Consider the following 12,707-nt stretch of genomic DNA (forward strand, 5'->3'; position numbering starts at 1 on the left):
GCATGAGTTGTCCGGCCAGTAAATTACATTTTTAATATTCGTTGCCCAATAATAGTATAAGAAGTTGGGAAGAGCCAATCCGCCCGTTTCTTTGGGTTTACATAGATGTCGTTTATGAATTCTATGTGTTTTTTATAATCCCAGATAAAGTTTGTAATCATAGAATCAAGATTTTTAGGAAGGTATATCGCTATTGATTGAAATAAATACAGAATTTGTGGGAGGAAGATCATCTTTATAGCATTTATTCTGCCTATTAGAGACAACGGGAGTGTTTTCCAAAATTGAATAAGAGCGTTTAATTTAGTGACTAAAGGTGGGAGGTTTGCATTGAATAGCGAGGTATATTTTCTGGTTACCTGAACACCCAGATATTTGAATTTTTCTGTAGCAATTCTGAAAGGGAATTTTAGGGTGTGTCGACTCTTCAGGTTTTATTGACATAATTTCACTTTTGTTCCAGTTTATTCTATATCCTGAAAAGGAACCGGATTCCTCTGTAAGATTTAATATATTTGGAATACTAACTTGAGAATTGGTGATATATAATAATACATCATCTGCATATAATGATATTTTATTATTGGAGTATTTAGAATTATAGCCGTGAATGTTCGGATGTACTCTTATACTTTCCGCTAGAGGTTCAATCGCAAGGGCAAATAACAGGGGTGATAATGCACATCCCTGTCTATTGCCCCTGGATAACTGGAATTTAGGAGAGAGTATATGGTTAGTCAGTATTCTGGCAGTCGGCTTATCATATAACAGTTTTATCCATGAAATAAAATGTTCTCTCATCTGAAATTTTTGCAGTACTGTAAAAAGATATTTCCATTCTACTTGGTCAAATGCTTTTTCTGCATCTAATGAAATAATTGATAAGTCTTCTTCTTTATTTCTGTGTGAGTACATTATGTTAAAAAGGCATCTCAAATTATTAAACAAATATCTCTTGGGTAATGTCTCTTGGGTCCCCCCTCAACCCCATCCAAGGACCCCTTTTCAGGTGAGGCAGAGGTTCACCTGCACCTCCTCCAACCTCATCTACTGTATCCGCTGTTCCAGGTGTCAACTCCTGTACATGGGCGAGACTAAGCTCAGGTTCGGCGATCGTTTCGCTGAACACCTCCACTCAGTCCGCCTTAACCTACTTGATCTCCCGGTGGCTCAGCACTTCAACTCCCACTCCCATTTTCCAAATTGGAGGAACAGCACCTCATATTTAACTTGGGTAGCTTACACCACAGCGGGATGAACATTGACTTCTCTAACTTTAAATAGCCCTTGCTTTCCCTCTCTCTCCATCCCCCTCCCCCTTCCCAGTTCTCCCACCAGTCTTATTGTCTCCGACTACATTCTATCTCTGTCTCATCCACTCCCCTGACATCATTCTGAAGAAGGGTCTCGACCCGAAACGTCACCCATTCCTTCTCTACAGAGATGCTGCCTGTCCCGCTGAGATACTCCAGCATTTTGTGTCGGCCTTCAATTTGAAACACACAGCAGGTCAAGCAGCACCTGCAGAGGAATAAAAAATGGTAATGTTTCAAATTAACAGCCTTTTACACTTTATGTTGGTAACATTGGATCAATGCATTCAGCTTTGAATACCAAACATCAGGAGTGATATATGATATCCTTGGAGGAAGTACAGCGCAGACCTACTTTAAGCTACTGCAAGCATTTTTGGGGGATTGATCCTATCACTTCCTTTGGGGTAATTTAACTGTCTTTCTTGAGGTTTGGTACGTAAAGACGAAAACATAAGATAAAGATAAGATTAAGTTAAAAGGTGGGATATTGCCTGGACCCTCAGAGTGAAAGTTGCAGGATGCGGGCAATACTCCGAGTTTGAGCGCCACTTTCATTTTGGATTCTAAACACAAGGACGGGTAGGAAAGAGCATTGAAGGTGCAATCAAAACCGGCTGAGCATTTTCAATACTCACTGGAGTAAATCCCTAACATCTCCATTGTTTTGCTGCTGTGTTATGTCCTTTTTTTCACTTTCAGTTTAGTTTATTGACACGGGTACCAAGTGACAGTGATAAGCTTTTGTGATGCTAACCAGTCAGCAGAAAGGCAATACATGATTACAATCAAGCCATTTACAGTGTATACATACATAATAAGGGAATAACATTTAGTGCAAGGTAATGCCAGTAAAGTCTGATCAAAGATAGTCCAATGGTCATCAATTAAGTAGATAGTTCAGCACTGCTCTCTGGTTGTGCCAGGATGATTTAGTTGCCTGATTACAGCTGGGAAGAAACTGTCCTGAATCTGGAGGTGTGTTCACACTTCTATACCTTTGAGTATAGGAGCAGAGAGGTTCTACTGCATTTGTACAGGGTCTTGGTGAGACCACACCTGGAGTATTGCGTACAGTTTTGTCTCCAAATCTGAGGAAGGACATTATTGCCATAGAGGGAGTGCAGAGACGGTTCACCAGACTGATTCCTGGGATGTCAGGACTGTCTTATGAAGAAAGACTGGATAGACTTGGTTTATACTCTCTAGAATTTAGAAGATTGAGAGGGGATCTTATAGAAACTTACAAAATTCTTAAGGGGTTGGACAGGCTAGATGCAGGAAGATTGTTCCCGATGTTAGGGAAGTCCAGGACAAGGGGTCACAGCTTAAGGATAAAGGGGAAATCCTTTAAAACCGAGATGAGAAGAACTTTTTTCAACGCAGAGAGTGGTGAATCTCTGGAACTCTCTGCCACAGAGGGTAGTTGAGGCCAGTTCATTGGCTATATTTAAGAGGGAGTTAGATGTGGCCCTTGTGGCTAAGGGGATCAGGGGGTAAGGAGAGAAGGCAGGTACGGGATACTGAGTTGGATGATCAGCCATGATCATATTGAATGGCGGTGCAGGCTCGAAGGGCCGAATGGCCTACTCCTGCACCTAATTTCTATGTTTCTATGTTTTGCCCAATGAGAGCAGGGAGAAGAGGAAGTGCCCAAGGTGCGACGTGCTTGATTATGCTGCTAGCCTTCCGAGGCAGCATGATGTATATCCACAGATCAGATTGGGCCAAACCAAGTGAAGCATCACTTCCTCGTGCCTACTTCAGTTGAAAGCCTAAAGGCCCTGTCCCACTTGCGTGTCCTTGGCACGCAAATTACGCAACCTCGTCGTCGCGTTGAGGCGCATGGGCATCGTGTGGCCACGCGGGGCCGGTCCCACTGAGAAGCGCGGAGGGGTATGGAGATGTGCGCAATATCGCGCAGCGCTCCGGGATTTTGTACCGAACTAAATCTTTGAGTGCCACCGGCCTGTCGTATAACTGACGGCCAAAGTGGGACAGGCCCAAGACCCTGGCGCGATGCAATGTCTCACCTCTAACAGCAGCAGAAGCAGGCAAACGATCACCGAGGTCGGCATGGGGCTCACGGCAGTGGCACTCAAAGATTTCCTGCATTGGACACAATACTCCTGCATTGGACACAAAATGCAGGAGTAACTCAGCGGGACCGGCGGCATCTCTGGAGAGAAGGAATGGATGACGTTTCGGCTCAAGACCCTTCTTTCAGACTGAAGAAGAGTCTCGACCCGAAACATCACCCATTCCTTCTCTCCAGAGATGCCGGTCCCGCTGAGTTACTCCTGCATTTTGTGTCCATCTTCAAATGACGTCCCGCGCTCCAGACGGCTGCGCGGACGCATGAAGACGTGCGCGACCTTCGCGGGACCGTCGCGCCACCACGTGACGACAAGGTTGCGAAATTAACATGCCAAGGACACGGCAGTGGGACAGGGGCTTTAATGTTCGACTTAATTAGGTATTCAAAAATGTGTTCCCCATCACTTTCGGTGCTCTAAAGATGTTGTGAATTATTTTAGTTAGTTTAGTTTAATTAGTTTAACTTAGTTTAGTTTATACATACAGCACGGATAGAGGCGCTTTGGCCTATCATGTGCACACCGACAAGTGATCCCCACATACTAACACTGTTCTACACATACTTAGGACAATTTACAATTTTACCATGCCAATTAACCTCCAAACCTGTACGTCTTTGGAGTGTGGGAGGCAACCACAGATCTGAAAGAAAACCCACACAGTTACGGGGAGAATGAACAAACACCGTACAGATAGCACTCGTATCCGGGATCCAACCCGGGTCTCTGGCACTGTAAGCGCTGTAAGGCAGCAACCCTACCGCTGCGCCACCGTGCCACCCGTGAATTATTTGAAAACATTGAATAAATGAATGTGAATTGGGAGCAGGAGTAGACCACTCAACCTCTCGAATCTGTTGAGCCAGTTAATTAGACCATAACTAAACTAATTGGAGGAAAGTAGGCTTAAGGCCAAAGCTGTAGCAGCCATGATCTTATTAAATAACAGAGGAGACTTGCAAGATCAATTGGTCTGTTCTTGCTTCTTATAATTATGAGGAAATGTACAGCTACAAATGTATATCCTCAGGTTTTTATATATTTTAATCGGTCTATCTCACTCTTCTAAATTCCAGTGGTTCAAAACGTATTCTGTCTAACCATTCACATAAAGCAATAACCCCGTTCCAGGTGTAAGTTTAGTCAACCTTTTTTGAACTGCTTCCAAGCCACCAACAGATGTATGTACTATAATAGAGATGCAGAACATGAATTTCCCACAATGTTCATGTAAGGTATAAATTATTGGATTCAGTGCTGTCATATTTCTACAATGATTCTTGCGTATCATCTCTACAGTAAAATCTAAAAGGTTTTCAAGATTAGAGATGGAATATGTTCTGATGCATGATTCTACTAGTGAGAGCATCTCAAACATGAGATGTGGTTACACAATAATGGTACAATAATTTTAAAGAGAGGTTTGTAGACATTTCTTTCCACAGATGGTAACAAATGTGTGGAAGTCTCTACCCCAGAGAGTTATAAAATGCATCAAAAGGCTCTTCAGACCGACTCATCTCAGTTGTGGAAGTCAGATTATTGGACGTATTTAAGGTGGAGGTAGGCACATATTTGAATGATTGAGGAATTGACAGTGTGGGGAACTGGCGCAGATGAGGAGATGAGGCCAACATAGTTCAGCCATAATCATGCTGGTTCGATGGTTTCAGTGGCCTACTCCTGCTCCTATTTTCTTGTGTTCTTGTCTTTCTGTGAGTAATTGTAGCAAACTTTGACCAGTGATTGTGCAGTGGATGAGTTGAGTATTGTAGGAGGGTGCTAAAAGGAAAGTTGAATGCAAACCGAAGAACCATTTTGCAACCATTTGGAAAGAATCTACACAAGAAGGGGAATTATTTGCATATTTGGGAGCCTCTTTGTTTAGCCTTAATCATTTGATTTTTAGGCCTCCATAAAAGAACATATATTTTTTGTTCATTTTCATTACTTTTGTCGGAAGTAAAAGCAACATTTGAAAAATTATTTATAGTTTAATTTATGATTTTTTTTTTTTTTTTAATGTTCTCCCACTGAGCCAATTTTATGGCAGATCTGGCTTCAGCTGAGAGATAGCTTGGCTTTTCCCTTCTGTCCAGAAGTCACTTACGTCTTCTGTAAATGTTGGGCCATCTGTGCTATGTTATGTTTGGCCTTCCTCCCACCCGTGAGGAGAAGCTTAGCAGTTGCAAAGTTCAATTGATGTTAGGTTAAAAAAAACTCAAAAATTGCTTCTGATGTTAAAAATGGTACAATGCATTGTTTACTTTAAAAGGACTTCTCAAAGGAATACCTTAACAATGCACTTTGCCACTTGTCATCAACAGCAAAAGTCATAATTTACATGTTGAATGGTGCATTTTATGTCGTTCCTACTTAAAGCATGGTTGCTATCAGTACAGACAGTAAAAAAATATGAATCAAGGTTAAATTTCATCTGAGTTTCTTTGACGTATTCGTGATTTGTTCAGCCATTTTTCTTTCCAGGCACCTTTGCTTTCTTCCGCCCACATCTTTAGCAAAATCTTATTTCCGGCAGCACTTGGGGCAAAATAAGTTACTGGATTAAACCCGGTGAAGTTTTACAACACCTGCGACAATTCAGTTAATATCTGAGTTAGTGATAATGACGTTTATAAATTCAAAACAGTATTATGTGATGCTGTGTTTAATTCCAGAATGTCATTGTACGGTATGTAAAGGAAATTAAAACCATGATCACAGCAGGAGGAAAAAAAATGAAGCATTGTACATATAAACCTAATGGATTATCTTGAAGAAATGTATGTTCCTTTCATATAAAATATAAGGTGTGAGCACCTATTTAGTCATACATAACTACTGAGCTGCATGCTAATTAGAGGAGGGGAAAAAGGCTGTAATCCTCTATAGCTTGGTTCTGGCTTTTACAAAGGTGCTTGTCTGTTTTTAATCAAGACCAAATGCTGAACTTAGTTCCCAGCCTGAAAGTCGCTCGGAGAAACAGAGAGGAAGTTGTTCAAGGGAGGCAGAAAAGCAGGGGGAAAAAAGATAAACATATGATGGTTTCAGAAAGTCTTTTCATAAATGTGGATACATAAGCTGTGGGCAGTCCTAGTGATCCAATTCAGGCACTCTGTCAAACTGGAAAGCTCTGTATGCTGCGTGCCTTATGTCAGCACAATTCTAATATGCTCAAGATGGAGTTTGCCCTTGTGAATTTACATTGGTGGTGGTTATCTGTGGCTCTGGAGGATTCTCAGGAAAGGTAACAATGCATGTTAGTCACTTGAAAACTGCGACGCTTAATCTACAATTAAATAAATACAGCGCTCTCGTCAATTTTCTATTTTTAAACAAACCTTTGGATTGTGAGACAGATTTTATCATTAACACACGCTTTGTAACTTTGTGCACTCATTAATGCCTCTTTGACTATGAAGAGACTGAACAGAATAGTGTTGCACGATGACTTGAGTTGCTACACATCTGCCATTATGGTATCTTCCCCTTTCGCTTTCTTTTACTTTCCTATGACTTTTTTTTTCTCTCATGTACTCACTCACTCACACATGTATATAGTACTTGGAGGCAGGAAATAGTTTCCAGCCAGTCTGGGCCTGGTCATTGGGCCCCCTCACAAAACATTAGTTTCGTCTGAATTTTGGAGACAGGAGACGCTGGGAATAACTTGACAGGATTCGGTTCAGTTTAGTCTCATTCCAGCTGCAGTGTGTGTGCTCTCAGTATCACACGCTGAACAAAACTTCTTGCACTGGTCATTGATCTGACTAAAACAAACAAGAAAAAACCTTCTGGATTGGGATTGCGATCAGTTTGTGAAATAAAACATTGTTGGTCCTTTTTGTGGCTGTGTATAACGAAGGTAAGACCTCGTGTGAATCTGTGTTTTACAGTGCATCTCATAGTTCAAACTGTTGAAGTTCAAGACAGAATTATATTCGAAATGCTACACTTAAACTCGTCGTAAAAACATCAGCAAGCACCCTGTCAGAGCGAGATGTGTAGATTACATTCACAATCCATTCAAAATCTGCTGATAAGTTATGTGTACAGTTTTAAAACTAATTTACATCAGCAAACATAAATGTTTCATTAGAGCTACAGATGAAAATAAAAGTAACATTCCCTCTATTATTGGCATTTCACTAAAATAAGGCATAAAACAAGTCCATAGAAATCGATACCCGTTTACAAAAACAGATTTGTTTTATCCACATAATTTGCAACATGTCTGTTTGCAACATTTTTGGAAACTATTTGGTTGCTTTTGCAAGCTGCCGGCATTTTGTAAAGCACATCATTTCACAACGGGTGCTTTGAGCATGTTATGTCAGGTTTATTTTAACTGCAGTTCAGCTGTAAAAAATCAGTGCTGTATCTGTGTCTACGTATCTCACTGAATCTAATGGATTATCTAGGAATGAGTGCTTCATCTCTGCCATATCCAGAAAGCTATTCAAAAGAAAAGGATGCAATTTAAGTGTCTGTATAAGGCTGATGATTTTAAGATTGATACTTTTACTGATATTGAAATCTGGGTTTAGTATTTATGAGATATTGTGATGAAGGAGCATGCGTTTTGAGAGGTGAAGTGTTTTTGTAACTATTATTTATTGTTCTTTTCCTCGGTGTGTGTTCACATGTTTGTATTTCTAAACCAGATTCTCAGAGGACAAGTTATGTTGTCAATTTTGATTAAAGTAGGGGCATAGGCTCCACCAATAACTCAATAGGTAAATTTGTTACCCAGTGTGAATGATAGCCATGTCCCCCAGTGAAGCCTGCTCTCTATTTGCGTCAGCTGGGGATGTAGTGGAGATTACAAATGCCTCAGTGTCTTTGGGCCAGGAAGTGGACAATTTGGATTCCCATTCCAGATTGCCGTGTACTAAATCCTGCTGGAATGTGCACATGTGTAGACATCAAGTGAGAGAAGGATCAGTTTCCCGATTTTGGAATGCGATCGTGCATCAACCAAGAACTGGATTATTGCTTTGTCTCGTATGTGTATTTGAGCTTTCGACTGCATACAGAAGATGCCTTGAAAAACAGTGTTAATGTGCGTTCTGCAGACATACATTGAAAATGTGCTGATGTGTAACCGACAACGTGCAGTTACGAGTTAACGGAGGTCTATACCATCATGAGTGAGGGACAGAGAAAATAAGAGCGGAAAACCCTAAATCAATTAAGTCCATAGTTATTTTTTACTTCAAAATAGATTAGAATTATCCATATTGGTTATGTTGGTTCGGTCCATCAATAATATATATGAAATAGGACCGTACTTTTAATCTTTTTTTAAACAAAACATTGACATGCCCATGTCCATGTGGATGGATGTCTTTCAACATCTGCAAGGCAATGTTTCAGAAGTCCCATTTGGAGAATCCTGACTGTGGCTGAAACCCTAGGAACGCATCATAAAGCTGTAGATGCTGGAAATCTGAAATGCTCAGCTGATCGGGCAGCATCTGTGGCGAGAGGGACAGGATTAACGTTTCATGTCAATACCCTTCATCAGAGCTGGGAAAGAGACACAGTGACACAGTGGCACGGCAGTAGAGTTGCTGCCTTGCAGCACCATAGACTCGGGTTCGAATCTTGACTATGGAGTGCTGTCTATACGGAGTTTGTACGTTCTCCCTATGACAACGTGGGCTTTCTTTGGGTGCTCCGGTTTCCTCCCACACTCCAAAGACCTACAGGTTTGTAGGTTAATTGGCTTTGGTAAAATTGTAAATTATCCCATGTGTGTAGGATTGTGGTAGTATATGGGGTGATCACTGGTTGGCATGGACTTGGTGGGCCAAAGGGCCTGTTTCCATGTTGTATGTCCAAAGTCTAAAGGCTGGTTTTAAGTTGCAGAGAAGGTGGGGTTGGTATAGATAGGACAAGGAGAATACTTCTGAGAAGATGAGGCCAGCGTAGCAGTCAGAATAAACCACAAAGGAGGTCTTGTGGTCAATGGATTAATGTGGTCCGTTTGGGAAAATTTAATCAAAGGAGCATCAAGACTATGAAATTAAGACAATTGGAAAATGCGAACTCAAACAAAGGAATGTAAAAGCAGTGAAATGCAGGACTGTGTGGTATGCACAGAGCCAGCATTAGCAGTGTCTTTATTCAGATTTTCTCTCCCTAATTGCCCTCTTAATCAGCTGACCAAATGAGTTAAGTTGCATCTTATCCTTTTGGCAAACCTAGCCTCAACCTATCGGAGATAATATTTCAGCCTCGTCCATCCCTCCTTGGCTCTGCCAACCGACTCTCTCTTATCCACACTTCTGACAGGGTCTTCACATGAAATGTTAACTCACCGTTTCTTTCTCCCCACAAGTCACAAACTCCCATCTCCACCTCTTTCTGCCTTCTACAGAGGCTGTTCCCTCCACAAAACCCTGGTTATCCCTTCTCACCCAAACCACACCCTCCCCAGGTACCTTCCCCAGCAACACCTCTCCTTCTACCTCTTCCCTCAACTCTGCAAATGGACCCCGACAGTCCTTTCACTTGCATCTCCTCCAACTTCATCTACTGTATCTGTTGTTCAAGGAGTGGATTCTTATACATCGGTGAGACCAAACATAGACTGGGCAATAGTTTCGCTGAACACCTTCGCTCAGTCGGCCTGAACCTACCTGATCTCCCAGTTGCCAAACACTTTAATTCCCATTCCCACACTGATCTTTCTGTTCTAGGCCTCCTCCATTGTCAGGGTGAGGCAAAATGCAAATTGGAGGAAAAGCATATCATATTTTGCTTAGGCAGCTTACAACCCAGTGGCAGGAAAAGGCCAAAAGAAAAAATTAACAAAAAGCCCTTTATAACAGCATCAGAATGGTTTATACTCAGAATGACATGCTAAGATGGGATCTGCATTTTGCAAATCGTAGCTGTACGATAAAACTCTCAGTTGCCACACATCTTGACTTGACTCTAGACTTGATTTTTCCATCACAGTCCTGGCCCTCTTAGAAACATAGAAACATAGAAATTATGTGCAGGAGTAGGCCATTCGGCCTTCGAGCCTGCACCGCCATTCAATATGATCATGGCTGATCATCCAACTCAGTATCCCGTACCTGCCTTCTCTCCATACCCTCTGATCCCCTTTAGCCACAAGGGCCACATCTAACTCCCTCTTAAATATAGCCAATGAACTGGCCTCAACTACCCTCTGTGGCAGAGAGTTCCAGAGATTCACCACTCTCTGTGTGAAAAAAAGTTCTCCTCATCTCGGTTTTAAAGGATTTCCCCTTATCCTTAAGCTGTGACCCCTTGTCCTGGACTTCCCCAACATCAGGAACAATCTTCCTGCATCTAGCCTGTCCAACCCCTTAAGAATTTTGTAAGTTTCTATAAGATCCCCTCTCAATCTCCTAAATTCTAGAGAGTATAAACCAAGTCTATCCAGTCTTTCTTCATAAGACAGTCCTGACATCCCAGGAATCAGTCTGGTGAACCTTCTCTGCACTCCCTCTATGGCAATAATGTCCTTCCTCAGATTTGGAGACCAAAACTGTACGCAATACTCCAGGTGTGGTCTCACCAAGACCCTGTACAATTGCAGTAGAACCTCCCTGCTCCTATACTCAAATCCTTTTGCTATAAAAGCCAACATACCATTCGCTTGGTACACAAAATTGCTGGAGAAACTCAGCGGGTGCAGCAGCATCTATGGAGCGAAGGAAATAGGCGACGTTTCGGGCCGAAACCCTTCTTCAGACCATTCGCTTTCTTTACTGCCTGCTGCACCTGCATGCCTACCTTCAATGACTGGTGTACCATGACACCCAGGTCTCGCTGCATCTCCCCTTTCCCAATCGGCCACCATTTAGATAATAGTCTGCTTTCCCGTTTTTGCCACCAAAATGGATAACCTCACATTTATACACATTATACTGCATCTGCCAAACATTTGCCCACTCACCCAGCCTATCCAAGTCACCTTCAGTCTCCTAGCATCCTCCTCACAGCTAACACTGCCCCCCAGCTTAGTGTCATCCGCAAACTTGGAGATATTGCCTTCAATTCCCTCATCCAGATCATTAATATATATTGTAAATAGCTGGGGTCCCAGCACTGAGCCTTGCGGTACCCCACTAGTCAATGCCTGCCATTGTGAAAAGGACCCGTTTACTCCTACTCTTTGCTTCCTGTTTGCCAGCCAGTTCTCTATCCACATCAATACTGAACCCCCAATGCCGTGTGCTTTAAGTTTGTATACTAATCTCTTATGTGGGACCTTGTCGAAAGCCTTCTGGAAGTCCAAATTCACCACATCTTCGCGTGCATCATGTCTTGTTCAGCCACTAAACTGTGCTCACTGCCGTAAAATCAGTTAAACAACACTTCAACCTTTAAAAGTACCCTTGTACACCCAAGAACACAAGAAAATAGGAACAAGAGTAGGCCGCCTGGTCCTTCAAGCCTGCCCTGCCATCTGACATGATCATGGTTCATCAATGCTAGGACCAGGTCAACTTCTATGCTAGTTCCCCATAGCCTTTAATTTCCCCATCTCACTAAGATTTAACCTTCAACCTTAAATACATCTCATGATCTGCCTTTCACAATTCTCTTGGGTAAAGAATTCTAGAGTTTCTCCATCCTCTGTGAGAAGAAGTTTGATGTATCATGTTTCATATGATTAGCCCTATATTTTGTTACTATGCCCCCTCGTTCTGCTCATTCCTCAGGTGAATCCGCTCCAGAAATTCTGGCCATTTAATCATTGTCAGCTTACTGGATGTCTGGTCTGCTCTGGCCTTTTCTCACAACAACCCTCTACTTCTCTTCATGTTCACATCCCTCTCCTTCTCCTGCCTCCCATAAGACTTAGAACTTGCTTTGATCAACCTCTTGGTCGCCTACTTTGAGATCCCATGTAGTTTAGCACTGATATTTTTCCTTTTGTACACTCCTCTGAAGCACTTCCAGACATTTTAATCGCATTAAATGGCGCTATATAAAAATAAATGTCAGTGTTTGCATTCAAAGCAGTATTTTATCCTCTATGGCTAGTCCCATTCGGTCATGCACCAGTATGTCAACTTGGCCGGCATGGACAAGGTGGGCTGAAGGGCCTGTTTCCCTGTTAAATAGTTTTGTGACTCTATGGGCGGCACATAGTGTTACAGAGGTAGAGTTGCTGCCTTGCAGCACCAGAGACCCAGGTTGGATCCTGACTACAAGTGCTGTATGTAGATTAGTACGTCCTCCCAGTGACTGCATGGGTTTCCCGTGTGCTCGGGTTTCCTCCAAGACATGCGGGTTTGTAGGTTAGTTTAAT

At 42.2% G+C, this 12,707-nt stretch overlaps 1 protein-coding gene across 2 annotated transcripts in view; it reads left to right on the forward strand.

Moving 5' to 3' along the window:
- The first annotated feature begins 5,441 nt into the window (after positions 1–5,441).
- The window catches only part of dlc1 (DLC1 Rho GTPase activating protein), a 423,144-nt gene continuing 415,878 nt past the window's right edge, over positions 5,442–12,707 (forward strand). Inside the window, exon 1 of one of the 2 annotated variants that reach the window (XM_055635599.1) lies at positions 5,442–7,274. The gene's annotated coding sequence lies outside the window, so the exon portion shown is untranslated. The remainder of the gene's footprint in view (positions 7,275–12,707) is intronic. The other variant, XM_055635607.1, reaches the window with a different exon arrangement.

This window comes from Leucoraja erinacea, chromosome 1 (genome assembly GCF_028641065.1).
Source record: "Leucoraja erinacea ecotype New England chromosome 1, Leri_hhj_1, whole genome shotgun sequence".
Classification (NCBI taxonomy): domain Eukaryota; kingdom Metazoa; phylum Chordata; class Chondrichthyes; order Rajiformes; family Rajidae; genus Leucoraja; species Leucoraja erinaceus.